This window comes from Haematobia irritans, chromosome 1 (genome assembly GCF_050003625.1).
Source record: "Haematobia irritans isolate KBUSLIRL chromosome 1, ASM5000362v1, whole genome shotgun sequence".
Taxonomy (NCBI): Eukaryota; Metazoa; Arthropoda; class Insecta; order Diptera; family Muscidae; genus Haematobia; species Haematobia irritans.
The window spans coordinates 114,425,900-114,446,666 of record NC_134397.1 but is presented as its reverse complement, the minus strand read 5'-3'; the positions used below and the strand labels follow the sequence as shown (position 1 = coordinate 114,446,666).

General features: G+C 31.1%; 1 long non-coding RNA gene across 1 annotated transcript in view; it reads left to right on the top strand.

The window, feature by feature from the left end:
• Positions 1–14,939: 14,939 nt before the first annotated feature.
• The window catches only part of LOC142241504 (uncharacterized), a 58,090-nt gene continuing 52,262 nt past the window's right edge, over positions 14,940–20,767 (top strand). Inside the window, exon 1 of the long non-coding RNA XR_012723660.1 lies at positions 14,940–15,525. This is a non-coding gene — a long non-coding RNA (uncharacterized LOC142241504). The remainder of the gene's footprint in view (positions 15,526–20,767) is intronic.

The following is a 20,767-nucleotide window of genomic DNA, read 5'->3' as shown; positions in this document are numbered from 1 at the left end:
ATTATGCGAAAAATATATAATTAAATGTCACAACACTGAAAAAAAATATTTACGTAGTATTAAAGATTACGCAACCAAAATTTGAATTTAGGACACAAATTTTGGAAACTTGTGTCCCTCCGTTAAAGTTGCATTTCTTTGATCTAAGGCATATTTTTTTCTTAAAGTAAAGAAACAAATTTTTCATTTGAATAAATCTTTCTTAAATTAACTGAAATATTGACAGCCGTATTCATAAAAAGTTAATTGACGTTTATAAACGATTGATAAACTATTTCGTGAAAAATAGCATTCATAAACGATTAATAGCTTACCAAACCTTTAACAAGTCTTTGGTAAATTGTAAAAATTTATTGTAGGATGTACCCTTCTTTAACTCTTTTATAAAATTGCAAAATGCACCCAGAAAAAAGTGACCCCTTCTTTAAGTTAAAATGAACTCATTGTGAAGAAAGTTGAACTTCGTATAGCGCCAAAGACATTTTTATTTGTTTGAACGATGTGATTTTCGTAGAAATTAGGAATAATGCATTCCATATATTAGTTAACATTTTCCTATATTTATATACCACTATACTACAGAATGAACAAATTTAACTGAATTGAATTCATATATGGAATGATTTTATTGAAATTTTTTCATTCATTTCGACAAATCTTACACATTTGTGGTAAAACTTTTACTTCATAATTAGAACTGCTTACCTTCGTTTTTAAATACAATTTTATTTATTTCTATAAGCATTTTTATCTTCAATAAAAGACATGTTTTATTAATATTTATATTGAATATATTTATTAAGAATCAACAGCATCGAATCTCTGTGAAATATTAGTTTATTATTCCACTATTTCCAATTTCCGTGTGATATTATCAACTGCAAAACGCACTTTTTCTTCTTCTTGTACTTTTCACTTTTAATAAGTTGCTGCCTAACGATTTTGTCCTCCTTTTACAATTTCAATACCTACAAATATAAAAAAATCATAAAACATTTTTGTTGCAAAAGGTTAGCGTCACTGAATATTACCTGATAATTGAAGATTCCAAAATGAAGACAAATGAAAGGGTTGTTATTCTGCTGGTGTTTTCTTTCTTTATACACTATCACGAACATTGATAGATTTATTTAAAAAAACGAAAATTTTTCTCACTAATTTAAAATAACAAATATTTTATATATTTTATTTGTTATTTATTATATTATTTTACCATATTATTTTTTAACAATCTCTTCGTATACCAAAACAACGCGATTCCAACTAAAAAAACAACCGACGCGCAAATATATCGATTACACCCACGCGCAAACAGATCGATTACGATAACAGGTATCGATTATAGGTAGACAATAGAAATTTAGGAAAATTTCCTATATTCTAACAAGTGTGTTTCCTTAAGTTTTGAAAGGATTGCATACTTCTTAGTACGAATGAACTAAAATATTTTTCTATGCCAAGTGTTGTTCGTATGTATGAAAAACTTTCTATTATAAAGGAAGTCGCAATTATCATTTTATAAGAAATTTTACTAATTTTGAGGAAACTTGGTTTTAGTTCGGTTTTTGTTTATTTTTACGAATGCTTTGTTATCGGTGAATAAAATTTTCTTTTTCAGTAGTAAATTCTTATACTCAGCGAAGAAAATAGTATGAGTAAAATTCCATGCCTTATTCTAGTTAATGAACTATTCCTAACTGCTTACAGTTTAGGATTTTTTTACTGAAACGAGTAAATTTTATTATTTTTCACAAAAATTTACCTTAATGGAAATAAAATGGATAAACTATATTGATGAAAATTTTTTCCTTTAGTTTCGAAGGCACTTTTTTCTGGGTGTGCTTTGTTTGGGCAATACCTATTAATTTATCGCTGTTTTATGCTATTTTGTATATCATTATATACCAATGCGTATAAAATGGGCGATCTTTTCTTATAAAAACCCTATTTTGATGTCATTTTTCAAACTACTAATCCAAATAAGAGAACTGCAGAAATAGACGTACAAAATTCATACCTACCAATATTATGTAAATTTAACGTCATCTTAAACTTCCTTTTATTACTTTAATGAAAAATGCGTCGAAAATTAGCTCGAGAAATTAAATAGATGAATTCCATTAGATAAGTGATGATTTTAATAACAATTGACTTTGTATTCGAATACAATCCGGTTCGATTAATAGTGATACTAACATATTGACTAATTATAAAATGATTGTATATTGTGAATAATGCATTCTTTATAAATTAATTTAGCCAGGAAAATTCTGTTTCGCCACAAAATCATTAAAATGTTGAGACTTTATTTTTATTAAGATCAACCGGTTATAATTCGATCTTCATCACTACGATGAAAATGACAAGATGTAACGACATGTGTTGCCACCTGATCACTAAAAACGCATGATAACTATAATAGTGTTATTAATGATTAATGAATACCTATTTTTATATAAGGCTTATAAAATAAAAAGAGCGTGATAGCTATCACTGGTTTAGAGTGCACGTTAATGATTTTTTATGAATAATCTTTAGTTTTAAGATAAAAACGCTTCAAATATAGGATAAGACTTATTTTGAGGATTTTGTATCTTAGGTCACCAGGTGAGGTGGGCCAATCCACCGCTGAAAACTTTTTGGTGTTCGGTCGGAGCAGGAATCGAACTCACCACCTTGTGTATGCAAGGCGGGCATGCTAACCGTTGCACCATCTTCGGTATAACGTTTTTTTTTGGAATTAAGAAAATATTTTGTTCATGTAAATATATATATATATATATATATATATATTATAATTTTGTAACTGACATTTGTTTCTACGTGAGTTGCTTTATGAGATTTGTATCCTAATTTTAATTTTATTGATCCTACATTTAAAGCCACAAAGGTCCCTAAAAATCTCCTTTGGCTCGGAATCAATGCCAAAATCCTTAAGGGAAGTCCAAAACCTTTGGATTCAATTAAACTTTTTTTGATTGAAGAAAGATAGAAAATTAATAAAAAACAAGTATATACGGCCGTAAGTTCGGCCAGGCCGAAGCTTATGTACCCTACACCATGGATTGCATAGAAACTTCTACTGAAGACTGTCATCCACAATCGAATTACTTGGGTTGCGGTAACACTTGCCGATGGCAAGGTATCTTAAAACTTCCTAACACCGTAATATATACCACATAGTCCATACGTGGTATATATTAAACTAAAAAGGCCGATAAAATACGTATATAATTAAGTTGAAAGTTTCTATAGAAATAAAATTTTGACAAAATTTTCTATAGAAATAAAATTTTGACAAAATTTTCTATAGAATTAAATTTGGAAAAAATTATTTATAGAAATAAAATTTTGATAAAATTTTCTATAGAAATAAAATTCTGACAAAATTTTCTATAGAAATAACATTTTGACAATGTTTTATATAAAAATAAAATTTTGGTAGATTATTTTTGGCTCGAGTGACAACCATGATTATGAACCGATATGGACCGATTTTTGTGTGATTGGGGATCGGCTATATATAACTATAGACCGATACGGACCAATGTTGGCATGGTTATTAGCGGCCTTATACTAACACCACGTTGCAAATTTCAACCGGATCGGATGAATTTTGCTCCTCCAAGAGGCTTCGGAGATCAAATCTGGGGAACGGTTTATATGGGGACTATATATAATTATGGACCGATATGGACCAATTCTTGCGTTTTTCTTAGAGACCACATTCTAACACCATGTTCCAAATTTCAACCGGATCGGATGAATTTTGCTCTTCCAAGAGTCTCCGGAGGACAAATCTGGGGATCGATTTATATGGGGGCTATATATAATTATGGACCGATATGGACCAATTCTTGCATGGTTGTTAGAGACCATATACTAACACCACGTACCAAATTTCAATCGAATCGGATGACTTTTGCTCCTCTAGGAGGCTCCGGAGGTCAAATCTGGGGATCGGTTTGTATGGGGGCTATATGTATTAAATGAACAAACATTTGTCTTCCATAAGAGTTATTGTTACCTTGATTTAAATTCAACAATATACAAAACAAAAGAAGACAAAATGAATTGAATCGTTCGCAAAACACGTCTTTATCCTTCAAACACAATACATCAACTGATTTATTTTTACTAATATGTCTTCGCACAAAATAGTTCGTTCGTAAGAAGTCGTGATAAAAAACAAGTAAGGAAAATCTAAAGTCGGGCGGGGCCGACTATATTATACCCTGCACCACTTTGTAGATCTAATTTTCGATACCATATCACATCCGTCAAATGTGTTGGGTGCTATATATAAAGGTTTGTCCCAAATACAAACATTTAAATATCGCTCGATTTGGACAGAATTTGATAGACTTTTACAAAATCTATAGACTGAAAATTTAAGTTGGCTAATGCACTAGGGTGGAACACAATTTTAGTCAAAAAATTTGGGAAACATTTAAATCTGAAACAATTTTAAGGAAACTTCGCAAAAGTTTATTTATGACTTATCGCTCGATGTATATTTATTAGAAGTTTAGGAAAATTAGAGTCATTTTTACAACTTTTCAACTAAGCAGTGGCGATTTTACAAGGAAAATTTTTGTATTTTGACCATTTTTGTCGAAATCAGAAAATCATATATATGGGAGCTATATCTCAATCTGAACCGATGTCAACCAAATTTGGAACGCATAGATACAATGCTAATTCTACTCCCTGTGCAAAATTTCAACTAAATCGGAGTTAAAAATAGGCCTCTGTGGTCATATGAGTGTAAATCGGGCGAAAGCTATATGTGGGAGATATATCCAAATCTAAACCGATTTCAATCAAATTTGGCACGCATAGTTACAATGCTAATTCTACTCCCTATGCAAAATTTCAACTAAATCGGAGGAAAAAAATTGGCCTCTGTGGGCAAATGAGTGCAAATCGGGCGAATGCTATATATGGGAGCTATATCTAAATCTGAACCGATTTGGCTGATATTTTGCAAGTTTTTTCGAGACTCATAAAATATTCGGATGTAAGGAATTTGAGGAAGATCGGTTGATATACACGCCAATTATGACCAGATCGGTGAAAAATATATATGGCAGCTATATCTAAGTCTGAACCGATTTTTTCCAAAATCAATAGGGATCGTCTTTGAGCCGAAACAGGACCCTACACCAAATTTTAGGACAATCGGACTAAAACTGCGAGCTGTACTTTGCACACAAAAATACATCAACAGACAGACGGACATCGCTAAATCGACTCAGAATTTAATTCTAAGCCGATCCGTATACTAAAAGGTTGGTCTATGATTACTCCTTCTTGGCGTTACATACAAATGCACAAACTTATTATACCGTGTACCACAGTAGTGGTGAAGGGTATAAAAAAACACAAAAAGCTCTTGCTTACAGAAGTGCAACTTGGTAAATGAAGGAGGAAGCACCCGCTTACCCTAATTGCGCTAATTTCAGCACTTCCATATTGTAAAAAAATTGTCGCTCGCTTTAGACTTTACGCAGAATAGTACTGCCTACAGTATGAACACTATAATTTGGGTGCTTTCAATTTTATAATTATTTTTTGATGGGATATTAGTCATATTTTTATACCCTTCATTTTGTTCTCTTTTTGTTTAGTAAACAAATGGTTTTAAGCTGAAATCAAAACAATAATACAAATATTGAAGAAGAAACTAACAACAAAACTTATTCTTGGAATGAAATCCCAAATACTGAAATATGTTATCATCGCGTCAAAAGAACAAATTTGATCAGTGCAGCGGTTACTAAAAAAAATTTCTTCTGTGCTCTGATCCGATTTTCACCACTTCCGGATTGGAAAATATAACATTTAGATTTTTTGTCACGCATTTTTGCTGCTTCTATATAAAATGAAATGTTATCATTCCATTTAAGTGAACCCTGTTTGACAGCAGACAGTATCATTGGATGGGCGAGATGTTATGTTCGTATTAACTCTACTCGAATACAATTGAACATTTGAAAGAGAGATAATATGAAAATATTTTATATATACCAAACATCGAAACCATGCACAGACACTATCTTCCGAATTGTCATACAATAAAAATGTGTTAATTGTTTAAATCAATGTGGTATGAAATCAGATCAGATAGTAAACTATGATAGAGGAAAAGTTTTGTCTTTGGAGTTAATTTTCTTTAGTTAGAATTATAAATTTTTTAATTGTTGAGCACTGATGTACCCATAAAACTCGCTATTATATATTGAGATTATGGCAGGACAATTGCGTTTGCAAGGTCATATGCTATTTAAAAAGGTGTCATTATTTGTAAACTCAATATACACATAGACTTTTTAATATTTCGTTTATGCTCAATTGTTCTGCAAAGATGTCGATTTTCAGCCGTCATTTTTGTACGTACCTGTTAATGTCAATGTGAGAGTTCTATAGAATTATGGGAAATACCTGACATAGAGTTTTTGTGTTATATAATATTTTCAAAGAATATTCATTTGCCGCCGAAAAAGATAATCACAGAATCTTTACGTGTTACAGAAAGTGAACCATCTTGCTTCGAATTGTGGAAGGTTGGAGGAAATATGAATAAATAGTTTTTTTTTTTGTACTATATAGAAATTATAAATATACAACAAAAATTATATATATAGAAGTTATAAATATCCAACGAAATAATTTGGAATGTTTTCAGATTCCTTTCATGTTAAGTTAAGTTTCAGATGGGTTAAATACGTGGCTGTGTTGAAGAAAACAATAGATGGCAACTTAAATTGAAAAAAATATTGTCGTAAGGCTGAATATTTCATGTCGTTAAAATACGAAAGCTAATTTAGCTTAGAGTACAAGATGCATTCTTTTAAATTTGCGTTCCTCAGTTAACGTTATATTCCTTTCAACTATGGCAATTTTTTTAACGTAAGGAAACACATTTTAGGTTTTAAGAAAGCTTCCATAAATTAACCGAAATATTAATATTCAGATTTAAGTTAAAAACTCTTCCAATATAGGATATGACTTATTTTGAGGGTTTTAGCATCTTTGGTTTAAAGTTTTAAGAAAACATTTTTTACTTTAAAGTATCCGTTATAATTTGGATTTCTAAACTTGCATTTGTTTGTACGTGAATAGCTTTATTAACAGGTTGGCTGATAAGTCCCCGGTCTGACACATAGATGGCGTCGCTAGTATTAAATGCATATTATTTTTATATAGTACCAACCTTCAAATGATTCGTGTAAAAAATTTGACATCTGTAAGTCAATTAGTTTGTGAGATAGAGCGTCTTTTGTGAAGCAACTTTTGTTATTGTGAAAAAATGAAAAAAGGAATTTCGTTTTCTGATAAAATACTGTTTTCTGAAGGGAAAAAATACGGTGGAAGCAAAAACTTGGCTTGATAATGAGTTTCCGGACTCTGCCCCAGGGAAATCAACAATAGTTCATTGGTATGCAAAATTCAAGCGTGGTGAAATGAGCACGGAGGACGGTGAACCCAGTGGACGCCCGAAAGAGGTGGTTACCGACGAAAACATCAAAAAAAATCCACAAAATGATTTTGAATGGCCGTAAAATGAAGTTGATCGAGATACCAGAGGCCTTAAAGATATCAAAGGAATGTGTTGGTCATATCATTCATCAATATTTGGATATGCGGAAGCTCTGTGCAAAATGGGTGCCGCGCGAACTCACATTTGACCAAAACAAAAACTTGTTGATGATTCTGAGCGGTGTTTGCAGCTGTTAACTCGTAATACACCCGAGTTTTTCCGTCCATATGTGACAATGGATGGAACATGGCTCCATCACTACACTCCTGAGTCCAATCGACAGTCGGCTGAGTGGACAGCGACCGGTGAACCGTCTTGGAAGCGTGGAAAGACTCAAAAGTCCTCTGGCAAAGTAATGGCCTCTGTTTTTTGGTATGAGCATGGAATAATTTTTATCGATTATCTTGAGAAGGGATCAACAGTGACTATCATATGGCGTTATTGGAGCGTTTGAAGGTCGAAATCGCGGCAGAACGGCCCCATATGAAGAAGAAAAAAGTGTTGTTCCACCAAGACAACGCATCGTGCCCAAGTCATTGAGATCGATGGAAAAATTTCATGAATTGGACTTCGAATTGCTTCCCCACCTTTTAATTGAAAGAAAATTTAGATTGACTAAGGTCAACTTAGCTTTAATAATTCTAAAAACTTTTCGAAACTAATTAACATAAATTGTCTTTAAATTTGTTGACTTTTTCTACCTTGTATCGTTCAAAATTATAGATGTTTTTAATAACTTAATTTTAAATATGTTTTTAATTGAAAAAACTGCATAATTTATACTTGAAGTCGAGTCTGACTTTGGAAATGTAAGTTGTTCTTAGAACTTTTTAAACTGCTTTCATAGCACATGAAGAAAAAAAGCAAAACACACGAATGAATTAATATTTCTTTCCTAGAATCAAGTACGCAAAGCTCAAATTTAAGCGAGAATTGAGAAAATTTAAGGTATCCTTACTTCAATTCTCCGCTTCTTTGGCTCGGAATCAATACCAATGATTAGTGAAAAGACAAAATCTGTGGAACGGGGCATACTTTCTTTCTGTACTCTGATCATAACTGACGTTTTTATCAACCGATCTTTCCAAATTATATACATCGTAAAACCGTAAAAAACTCAAAATATGAGCCAAATCGGTTTAGATTAAGATATAGCTCCCACATATATTTGGTCTAGAGATTCATATTAATTTGATTCTATGAAACAAGTTCTAATTTATTCCTTTCCTTCAGCGTTTTTCTTCATGTGCTATCAAAGTCTTTTGACATGTGATTAACAACTTAAGTTTCAGTTTAATTCACACTCGACTTCAAGTAGAAATTTTCCAATGTTTCAAGTAAACATCCTCTTTAAAATAACGTGTTGAAAAACATCTCTTGTTTTTGAACGTTTTTTTTTCCTTTGTCGTCAAGATGCAGAAGACAACAAATTTAAGGACAAGTTCATTAATTTTGAAGAATTTTTGTTCATAATTATTAAAGTCATGACCTTGCACAGAGGGTAGATTTAACACTTTAGTAATGTTTACTAAACTTGAACCCATATATGTATATGTACACCAAATTTGCGAAAATATGGTAGAAAATTTCATATTTTACACACATTTTCATTGAGATTTTACTGCAATTGACATGATATTTAAAACAAAGAATATATTTAATATTATATTTAAGTTTGTCGAATTTGATCCAAATCAGTTCAGATTTAAATATATACCCATATATGATGAATGATTTTCCCAGTTTTGCCATATCCAACTCATCGTAATTTAGAAGTCGGCCGATTTCGTTAAATATTGACAACCTATTTTGACAGGATCTGGCCCATATCCTTGTAAACTCACCACTGCTAAATAGTCCGATAAATCATACATTCACATTTGCGAAATTTCATACGTCTAGAGATTTCGTAGAAGTGCAAAAAATTTTGTCCAAATCGGTACGGGTATCAAAAACTTTGGTCTTCAAAATGGTGAGGGGTATAATATAGTCGGTTCCGCCGGACTTTAGACCTTCCTTACTTATATAGTTAAGTTCTCTAAATTAAGTAAAAAATTATTAAAGTGGAGGAAATTTTCTAACATTAGGAAAGCCAAATAATGTTCATGAACAAACTAAGGCTAAAGTGGCTTAAAGGCAGTGATTAGTTAGTCGATTAAATAACTTTTCCTCCTGCGAAAAATACTATTTTTGTTATTCACAAACCTACCAATAAATTGCAATTGTAATTACCAGCAATATAATAAAACTCCATTTGATGGAAGTCATTTTCATTTCCTTTACGAAAAAAAGTGAGAATTGCTTTGAATTTTACCAAATTTGATGTTCTGTATCGCCATAAATGACATACAGCTTACTTGGTTTCATCCCAGAAAAAATTGCCCTAATGAGGTTCACACAGCCAAGTGTGACCGAAGACAAATTTGTATTTAATAAATTATGCATTAACGAAAGCTATAAAATCTTTCAGTAGAATTTGCAACTAAACCAACATTATTATACAGTGGTTAACTTAAGTGTCTGCTTTGGCTGTCTCCATCTCAATGTCTCGCCCACCTCCATTTCCTTTTTGCGAGTCTGTGAATTGAAAGAAGATGTATGTGTGTATGTGTGTGTGTGAGTGGGGGACATGCGTGCATGCAACACCAGCATTAGCGGCATCAGTAGCAACACCAAACATTGCAAATGCTTGAACATGCAGTCAACAACTCGTTATTGCATTCTAAACTGTTTGATTAATGAGCCTTTAAATTACGCCACTTTGATTTCCATTCTTAAATATGTCAAAGAGAATCGGATGTATACTATCGCACATATACATACATACACACTCGCGCGCACACAAGTGGAAAATAAGGATACTAACATATACATTCACAGCCCCCCCCCCCCACGCACCAGCCCACTCCCCCATAACATAATTGTATACCGCATATAGATTCTAATAGAAACTAGTACATGTTTTCAGACAGAGGCAGGATGGTAAGAGCTATAAAAAAGGCCAGCAGCAGAAGAACAAGGAATTCATTGACATCATGTTGTTGTACACAACAACATAATAGAACAGATAAATATGGAAATGGGGTTCACTTAAATGGCTGAATTAAAGAAATGTTGAAACAATAAACAACTATGTATGGCTGTGGAGTGCGGTGTTGACTTTGCCTCAAACACGCACAACCACCAGTCTCACATCAAGTAACACACTCTCATATACAAACAGAGTCGAAAGAGGTTGTGTGTGTGTGCATGTGAGTACTCGTCTAGGTTTTATGGATCAAAAGGAGAGAGAGCTAAATATTTGCTGAATTAAATTATAAAGAGAACAGGACTTTTTAGGATGTGCATATTTTCAACTCCAAGAGCATTAAAAAAGAGAGCGCATAGAGAAAGAGAGATTGGTAATGATGAGAGCATAAGAAAAATGTGCCGGTTTGAAACTGGTAATTACTGCATGGTACCCACATAATACTTCGGTAATGTAACAACAATCCAGTCCTATAAAGTTTAGCGAATAAAGAGGCTAAATAGATGTTCGCCCGAATATATGTATAGTACGTACACTGCAAAAATATGAAAACGAAAAATTTAACTGACATGGACAACTACGTATATTAATTTTTTATGCCTTTCTAAACAGTATACATTGAAAAATATTTTCGTGAGATCAAAGAATTTTGCTTAGAGAATCGTATTTTAAAGACTTGAAATCTTTGACCTCAGGACAATATTTTTTGCACATGAAGAAAAGAGTTGAAAAAAAAACAAATAAACTTGTTTTCTAGTCTCATGTACGCAAAACTCAATTTTATAAGAGATTTGTGTCTTATAGGTATTCACACTTCAATTGTCCGTTTCTTAGGTTCGTGATCAATGCCAAAGCTATTAGTGTTTTCTCAGTGCGAGTTCGACCGGCTTTTAACATTACAGTGAAACCAATTGAGAAGCTTTGAGACTTTCTGAACTGTCACTAGCATACTGAGAGGGAATAATTCACCGCCAAATAACTCCTTGGTGTGCGGTCGAAAAAATAATAATAATTATGCAATTGACGTTATTATAAACGGTACAAAGGCAAATAAGGGAATTTTTCTAAAAAAAAGGAAAATGAATCTATGAAGTTTACACCCAGAAAAAAGTGCCTTCGAATCTAAAGGAAACAATTTTCATCAATATAGTTTATCCATTTTATTTCCATTAAGGTAAATTTTTGTGAAAAATAATAAAATTTACTCGTTTCAGTAAAAAAATCCTAAACTGTAAGCAGTTAGGAATAGTTCATTAACTAGAATAAGGCATGGAATTTTACTCATACTATTTTCTTCGCTGGGTATAAGAATTTACTACTGAAAAAGAAAATTTTATTCACCGATAACAAAGCATTCGTAAAAATAAACAAAAAACGAACTAAAACCAAGTTTCTTAAAAATTAGTAAAATTTCTTATAAAATGATAATTGCGACTTCCTTTAATAGAAAGTTTTTCATACATACGAACAACACTTGGCATAGAAAAATATTTTAGTTCATTCGTACTAAGAAGTATGCAATCCTTTCAAAACTTAAGGAAACACACTTGTTAGAATATAGGAAATTTTCCTAAATTTCTATTGTCTACCTGTAATCGATACCTGTCATCGTAATCGATGTGTTTGCGCGTGGGTGTAATCGATATATTTGCGCGTCGGTTGTTTTTTTAGTTGGAATCGCGTTGTTTTGGTATACGGAGAGATTGTTAAAAAATAATATGGTAAAATAATATAATAAATAACAAATAAAATATATAAAATATTTGTTATTTTAAATTAGTGAGAAAAAATTTCGTTTTTTTTTTTTAATAAATCTATCAATGTTCGTGATAGTGTATAAAGAAAGAAAACACCAGCAGAATAACAACCCTTTCATTTGTCTTCATTTTGGAATCTTCAATTATCAGGTAATATTCAGTGACCCTAAACTTTTGGAAAAAAATTTGTTTATGATTTTTTTTTTATATTTGTAGGTATTGAAATTGTAAAAGGAGGACAAAATCGTTAGGCAGCAACTTATTAAAAGTGAAAAGTACAAGAAGAAGAAAAAGTGCGTTTTACAGTCGATAATATCACACGGAAATTGGAAATAGTGGATTAATAAACTATTACTTCAAAGAGATTCGATGCTGTTGATTCTTAATAAATATATTCAATATATTAATAAAACATGTCTTTTATTGAAGATAAAATTGCTTATAGGAATAAATAAAATTGTATTTAAAAACGAAGGTAAGCAGTTCTAATTATGAAGTAAAAGTTTTACCACAAATGTGTAAGATTTGTCGAAATGAATGAAAAAATTTCTATAAAATCATTCCATATATGAATTCAAATTAGTTAAATTTTTTCATTCTGTAGTATAGTGGTATATAAATATAGGAAAATGTTAACTAATATATGAAATGCATTATTCCTAATTTCTACGAAAATCACATCGTTCAAACAAATAAAAATGTCTTTGGCGCTATACGAAGTTCAACTTTCTTCACAATGAGTTCATTTTAACTTAAAGAAGGGATCACTTTTTTCTGGGTGTACGTTCTCCGTTGATATCGCATGTCTTTGTAAAGAAAATTTCCCTTAATATTAGGAAACACATTTTTCGCAACATTTTTGATTTGAAGAAATAATCATTAAATAAACTGAGATATTGAATCTATAGATTAAAGATCAAAAAGCTTCAAACAATTGGCTAATCCTTATTTTGATGGCCTTGGGTTAAAAGAATTTTGGGAAGAAGAAGACGTTTTTACTTTGATGTATCTGTAATAAAGTGGATTTTCAAACTTTTCTGGCATTTATTTATACACTCAATAATTAGTGAACCCACCAGGAAGAGGAATTTTCGTTAATTTTAGAAAATTTTAACTATACTGTATTGCAAACACAAAAATAAGTAGATATTTTGCAACCATTTCACGAAAATTTTGTAGAAGTAATTAGTTTTGTTCACTTGTTAGGGAGGATTTCGTAGTTTGAAACTGGAGCTTAAAATTGCAAGAATGTCGCTAGCGCCATATGAAATTCACGATGGACACATTTATGGTCAAATTTAAAAATTTTAAGAAATTTTGAACTATTTAGTGGGAAATACTTAACATATTTACGCATCATTTGTGTATACATTTGTACTCTTTTTTAGTTCATTTCATTAACGTACATAAAAATTGATTAAAATCATGTACATTTTCTCAAAACATAATGATTCCATGAAATAAAATACAATTAAATTGGCTATAGCGCCATATAGGGTTCACTTTTTTGAGTGTAGACGGCTAGCTTTGTTAATACCCAGCAAAAAAAGCGTGACCAAAAAAGTAATGAAGCGATGAATTTAACATGGGCTTGTCATAGGACGGAAGTCCTCTATTTCAACAGCCGTTGCACTGAATTTGCATCACTTCTTTAGGTAAGATCCAAATTCAATGTTTTGGATGTAAATTAAAAAATTCTGTGATGTTTTGTCAAATAAATAATTTTTACGATTTTTAATGGATGCTAACGCTTGTCTGAAACGTTTCTTCTCAAATATTTTCAAAAATGCACAATTTTTTCAGATTGGATTTAGCAATTTTTTCAACAAAATTTAAATAATTTGTACCATTTTATGAATTCTTACTCTGTTTTTAACCTATTTGAAACAAAAAAGTTAACATTACACATTTAAAAGAATTAAAAGAACTTCCTGTGTAGTTAAAATAAAGAACATCATTGGGAGTACATCTTCTGGAAGTGCTTTTAAAGTTGTGTCTTTGGAAGAACTTCCAAGTTTTTTGCTGGGTATATGGTAAGAAGAGAACGAAAATGTATATCTTTATCGTAGTTTTAAATTTATTGAGCCAAGATAGTTCCCTAAAAACTGACTTTATTTTTAAGAAGCAGCATCTCGGAATCAACACCAAAATCCTTAGCGCATGAATAAAATTTTTGAATCAAAGCGAACTTTTTTGAGTGTAATGAAATTCATTTTGCTTCAAACTTCCCGAAGATAGCTCAAAAATCGATCTTATTAGAATTTGAAGAATATGCGAAATTTTGATGGTATGTTAAAACAAACCTCAACACATTCGGTTGGTCCATCTAATACAATATGAAAATAAGGAGAGTTATTCTTAGTTAAATGAGACTGACAATTTAGAGAAATGAGAGTAAAGACTAATCAAGAGAGTAAGCTTAAATCGTGGCTGGAAATACTGGTGTCGGTCTAGTTTATATGTGAATGGCTGGCTGGCTGGCTGACTGGCAAAATGAGGCTGCTTACTGGTTGCTTGAATTTTGAGGGTTACCATTGTTGTTGACTGTTGGCTGTGACTGACGGCCTGTTTGCTTTTTCTGCCAGTTGTTGTTATTGTTTCTTCGATATAGAATGGTTACTTGCATGGTGGTTCGGATAATTCTACCTAACTTTTGAGCTCAGAGAATGCTGCGTCCAGAGTTTGTCGATTCGCTTTTGGGTGAGCAGGCATTAAAGGTCTGTTCACACGTTAGCCACTTGGCAATATTTCAGTTTAGTATCTGTCGTTGAGCAAGCAAGATGTAGGGTAGAGGTCGTCATACGCATACACCAAAAGTTGCCGTCAAAGAGCATACAGCAGCCCTAACGGACCTCAACACATTCCACACTGATACACTCACACACATAAAGTGACTTTCAACAGGAATTAATTCTGTGCGGATAATGGGAGGCCAATAGTCGGCATTTGCCGTCGCTAACTACACAAAATCATTCATTTATGATTTCAAAGGATATGAAAATAAATCCTTGACGTTATAAGTGCCTTACGAAGTGCTAAACATAAAAAAATAAAATTTTCAAATACAATTTTAAAATTAAATGTGAAAATAATTTATTAACAATTTGCTGAAAAAAAGGTTTCAATCCTCAAAGCTAATTCAAACCTCGTAATTAAATGGATGAATGTAATAACCCACTCCAAATAGTGAATAGTTGGTAAGAAACGAATACGAATATTTTATACGATTTTTTTAAATAATATTTTTCTTTCATAAAAAAAGTGATAAAGCTAAAGTTTTAGTATCATTCTTCGATTTCCTAATATTTTAATGCGCATGCTTCGTATATCCTTTTCATCACCTTTTTTCAGTGGTATTTTGCTCAGAAATTCATAATGGCCTTTAGTCCTTTTACTTACCCTCACCACCCCCACCCTCTCTAAATGTCAAAACGCGCGTTATAGTGTTAAAAGCATTTTCAAGTTTTTGTTGTTGTTGTATTTAGCTATTCCTGATTGTTATTGCCGTCTCGTCTCAGTGTCGTCTGTACTCGTTTTACGGAAGCCCTGAAACAGAGTTGCCATCAAGGATGTCATCAAAATAATATTTTTTCATGTGTATGTGTGTATGTGTTTGCGTGTATGTTTAAGAGAGAAATCATAATGCTAGATACGGGTAAAAAGGGATTTGGTGAGAGCTTTTCATTTCATTTGAGAAATTGGAATATATCAACGACTATAAATGATTTGATGAGCATTTCAGCACATGGATATTGTACGTGCACTGATTTTTAGAAAGGACCCTGGGGAAAGCGCCATTTTCCGTTTTGCGCACTGAGTATCAAAAACGAAAGAAAAAAAAAATATATCAAATATTCTTAATCAAATCGAAATTGGCCGAGTAGACATATTAATCTGGGCAAGTTCAAGCATTGCTTTCGTTGATATATAGCAGCTGTATAAAAATAATTTCATTAAATATTGGTTGACCATTATAAGTCAGAAATAGATTCGGACTAATGGAATCGGGAAAGTAAGCAGCCCTTTCCACAAAAAAAAGAAACTTTTAGATCCCATCGTTTTTATTAATCTAGCTAGATCATTATTAATTACAAATTCCATCATTTAGTTGTATAGTATTGTTAATTCATAGTGCATAAAAAGTCCAGGACTCTATAGTTCTGCACTGAAAAAATATTGGCCTAGTATGGAAGATTATGCAAACGAAATGTTAGTATACGCAATTCATACAATATTAGGGTCAAATTCCTTTAAAATAATTACATTTCAATTAAAAGAAAGTTTATAATCTTTGCTTCAAATTTTTTTCCATTAACTTTAGGACACAATTTTCGTCCATCTTTTAAAGTCGGAGGTCTTTGAAGTAAGGCAAAATTTCCTTAAAGTAAAGAAAAAAAAATTAATTTAAAGTAATCATCTTTTTGCCATTTGTTTGAACATGAATAGTTTTATTTATATTGAATGAAAATTCGATGAATGAGATTTGTATCCTATTTTTATTTTTATTTTTTTGATCCTACACACAAAAAATATATTTTGTTTTCAATCATGAAATTAATTGATCCAACCAATTTTTAATTGATAGTATCAATCAACAATGTCTATTAAACAAATTAATTTATACAACCCATTTTTGTGATTGATTTTTGTTTCAATTAAAAAAAATTGTTGATTCAATTAATTTTTTAATTGTATATTGTTTAAAACTCTATTAAAAAATTGGAAACATTTTCGTGGTATTTTGTTTGTATAGATTTAAAGCCAGAGTGATCCCTAATAAATATCTTAATTCCAAAAAATCTACATCTGTGGCTCGGAATTAGTAATAAAAACCTCAATTGAACATAGGAAACAAATTCTTCTGTGAATAATTGTTGCTTAAAATGTTCATTAAGGTCGATGATGCTTCTGATTGCTAATAGAAAAGAGTTTAAATGTAGAAAAGTAATTGGAATATAGATGTAAAATTCGACTATTTGGCCAATTTGGATGAATAGATAGACCTTTTCAATTTTGGAAAATCAACTCTGGGACTTTTGGTACCAATGATATTAGCTATAATGAATGAGTAATGCTTGAAAAAAATCCTCAAAATGCTATTACATGTAGTAGCATAGGAAAATATGTTTTTTTTTTGGTTTCAATCACGAAATTAATTGCTTCAATTTATTGTTTTTATTGATTCAAATTTATTTGATTTAACGTAAATCAATCACATATTTTTATATGACAATAAAAATAAAGTAATGTTAGGTAAGGTTAGGTTAAAGTGGCAGCCCGATTAAGTTACAGACTCACTAGACTATTCAGTCCATGTGAGCCTGAAACTTAAAGTAATGTAAAATTAAAGTAATATAAAATTGTCCACACTAAATATTTTCTTAATGTAAATAATTTCCTTAACGATATTGTTAAGTTAGGTTAGGATAGGTTAGGTTATGTGGCAGCCCGATGTATAAGGCTCACTTAGACTATTCAGTCCATTGTGATACCACAGTGGTGAACTTCTCTCTTATCACTGAGTGCTGTTCGATTCCATGTTAAGCTCAATGACAAGGGACCTCCTTTTTATAGCCGAGTCCGAACGGCGTTCCACATTCGAGTGAAACCACTTAGAGAAGCGTTGAAACCCTCAGAAATGTCACCAGCATTACTGAGGTGGGATAATCCACCGCTGAAAAACTTTTTGGTGTTCGGTCGTAGCAGGAATCGAACCCACGACCTTGCCTAGCATAGAACGCGCATTTCTCTGATATAAAGTTTTTTTCTATTATCGACTTTTCGATAATATTTTTATAGAAATCGTTTCGTCCTTATAGATAAGTGATTTAACTTATAATTGGGTATCCCCACATGAATGAAAATATCTGTTTAATAAGGTCAACTTTGCTTTAATACTACTGAAAAAATCTTCAAAATAAATTAAATCGTCTTTAAATTTGTTGACTTTTTGCATCGTGGCTACAAATCTTAAATGCGTTTAGAAATAAGACATGTTTTTTTAACACTTTATTTTAAAGACGTTTTTTATTTGAAATATATCACAATTTTTCTCGCAGTCGAATCTGAATTTGGAAATATAAGTTATCGTTAATATGTTCTTAATGGACTTTGATATTTGATAGCTCGTAGCTTTGTTTCCTACAATCAAGTACGCAAAATTCTAATTTAAAAGGAGGTTGTGTAATAAATGTAACCTTAATTCAATCCTCCGCTCCTTTGCTCGGAATCAAAATCATTAAAACCACAATCTTTTTAACCGGACATGCTTTTTTCAGTGTACATATCCCTGTGCATTTTTGATTTTTTAACATTTTTATCTCATATATTTTTTATATGATTTACAAAACTCAGATGTTATTTTTAAACGATATAAATAACAAATTGCATTTTATGAAATCAATTTCAATATTTATCCCCATCAATTTAACTGCACAAGATTTTAATTTCTACTTTTGCTACTGTAAAATAACTCTGCAAAAGATCTTTTAAACTTGTGTTTCATATTAACTATTTCTTAATGTGGTTATTGAAAAATATCGAAATAGAACAGTCTATAAATTTTTATAATTATTACACAATGGTATTTTGTAATATCGCAACAACGCAATATACAGGAAAGTGGGCAGTAGTCGTTAAAGTTCATTTCATAGGTCATGATTACGTTGAGTTTTATACGTCAAATCTCGTTGGCTTAATGACCGGTATGGATGAAATGATTATAGTTCGATATATACATGTATATAATCTATTAGTTGGCGTTTTAGAATCTTTTAAAACCTAGACACCGAGAAAATATTGTTTGGATATATTGTGTCAACAAATATTTTGAATTTATTATAATTATTCTATTTTTAAAAAGATATGTAGGACGAATTAAAAATAATTGGGTTAACCAAATGCCTCTACTATATTGCAAATTGGTTCTAAAACCTAGCAAACAGGGTTCTGAAATTTTAAAATCGAAAACTAATTTTTTTTTATAATTAAAAGATTAATATTTTAGTTCAATAAATAATATATCTAATTAAACATGTTGGAGATTAAATTGTTTCAATTAGGTTAGGTTAGGTACAGTGGAAGTCCACAGATATAAAAGGTGATGAACTTCTCTCTTATCGATATATGCTACCCAATTTTATGTTGTTCACTAACAAGTTTTAATTAAATCTGTTCATAGAAAAACATTGAATTTGAAAAATGTCAATTCAACTTAAAAAAAAATATTCATATAATCTCATGTGTAGAAAATTTTATTTATGCATAGGTATGTATACAATATTTTTATAATATTAAATTGAGCCGACGGGCTTTTTGGGCAGCAAATAAATCAATTACTTCTTCAGTCGGCACATTAGTGCCAATCCATTGAGTATACTCTCGCTAGTCGAATTTCTAAGATACGTCTTTAATCTCTTCATTGTTGAAAATGAAAGTTCGGATGAGTACGTAGTAACTGCAGGGATGGAAAATGCAGTACTATAGTACATTTTTCAATACTTTTTCACCCCGGTCAGTACCGTAGTACCCCCGCGAATGATTTAGTACCTTTTGTGTAGACATTTTTGAGTCGATATCAGATTTATGGTACAATAGCTTTGACAAAATAATTTAATATTTTGAGAAAGTCTTTATCAACCTTATTTGCTAATAGTCTTTTACAAATATGGCAAAACAGACATGTTCATGTGGGAAGAAAATCTCGATTTTGTAAAAGACATAGTCAAAAACAGGATTTTATTGAACTTCAAGAACGTTTTAGTCGAAAAAAGAATGCGATTCTATATTATCGGGTTTTTATTTCGGTAGAAAATGTTGTCAAAATTTTATTTCTATATAGAATTTTTGTAAAATTTTATTTTTATAGAAAATTTTGTCAAAATTTTATTTCAATATAAAATTTTGTACAAATTTTATTTCTATAGAAAATTTTTGCAAAATTTTATTTCTATAGAAAAAATTTTGCAACATTTTTTTTCTACAGATTTTTTTTGCAAAATTTTATTTCTATAGAAAATTTTTGCAAAATTTTATTTAAATAGAAAATTTTGTCAAAATTTTATTTTCTTAAAATATAGTCTCTTGACAATAATTTTCCAGTGAAATTTTTGTTGAAATTTAGTAAAAAGTACCTTTCCGCTCAAAAAATACCTTTTTTGTACTTTCTTAAAAATTGTATTTTCCATCCCTGAGTAACTGGCAAAGTGACCAAAATTTTTAAAAGAATATGCACGTTTGGAAATATCTCTTTATTGCACTCTCCAAGTGCTTCCATCGCTGAATTAGGCAGGTTCTTTTCACAGGTTTTGCGCCATTTCATTTACACATGTGTGTTTGGCTGTTTCGTTGTTGTTGCTATGGCCAAACAAAGCGAGTCATGTTCACAAAAATAACAACAAACACAAATAAAAAGCAGAAAGACATTTTCCAAAAATGAAA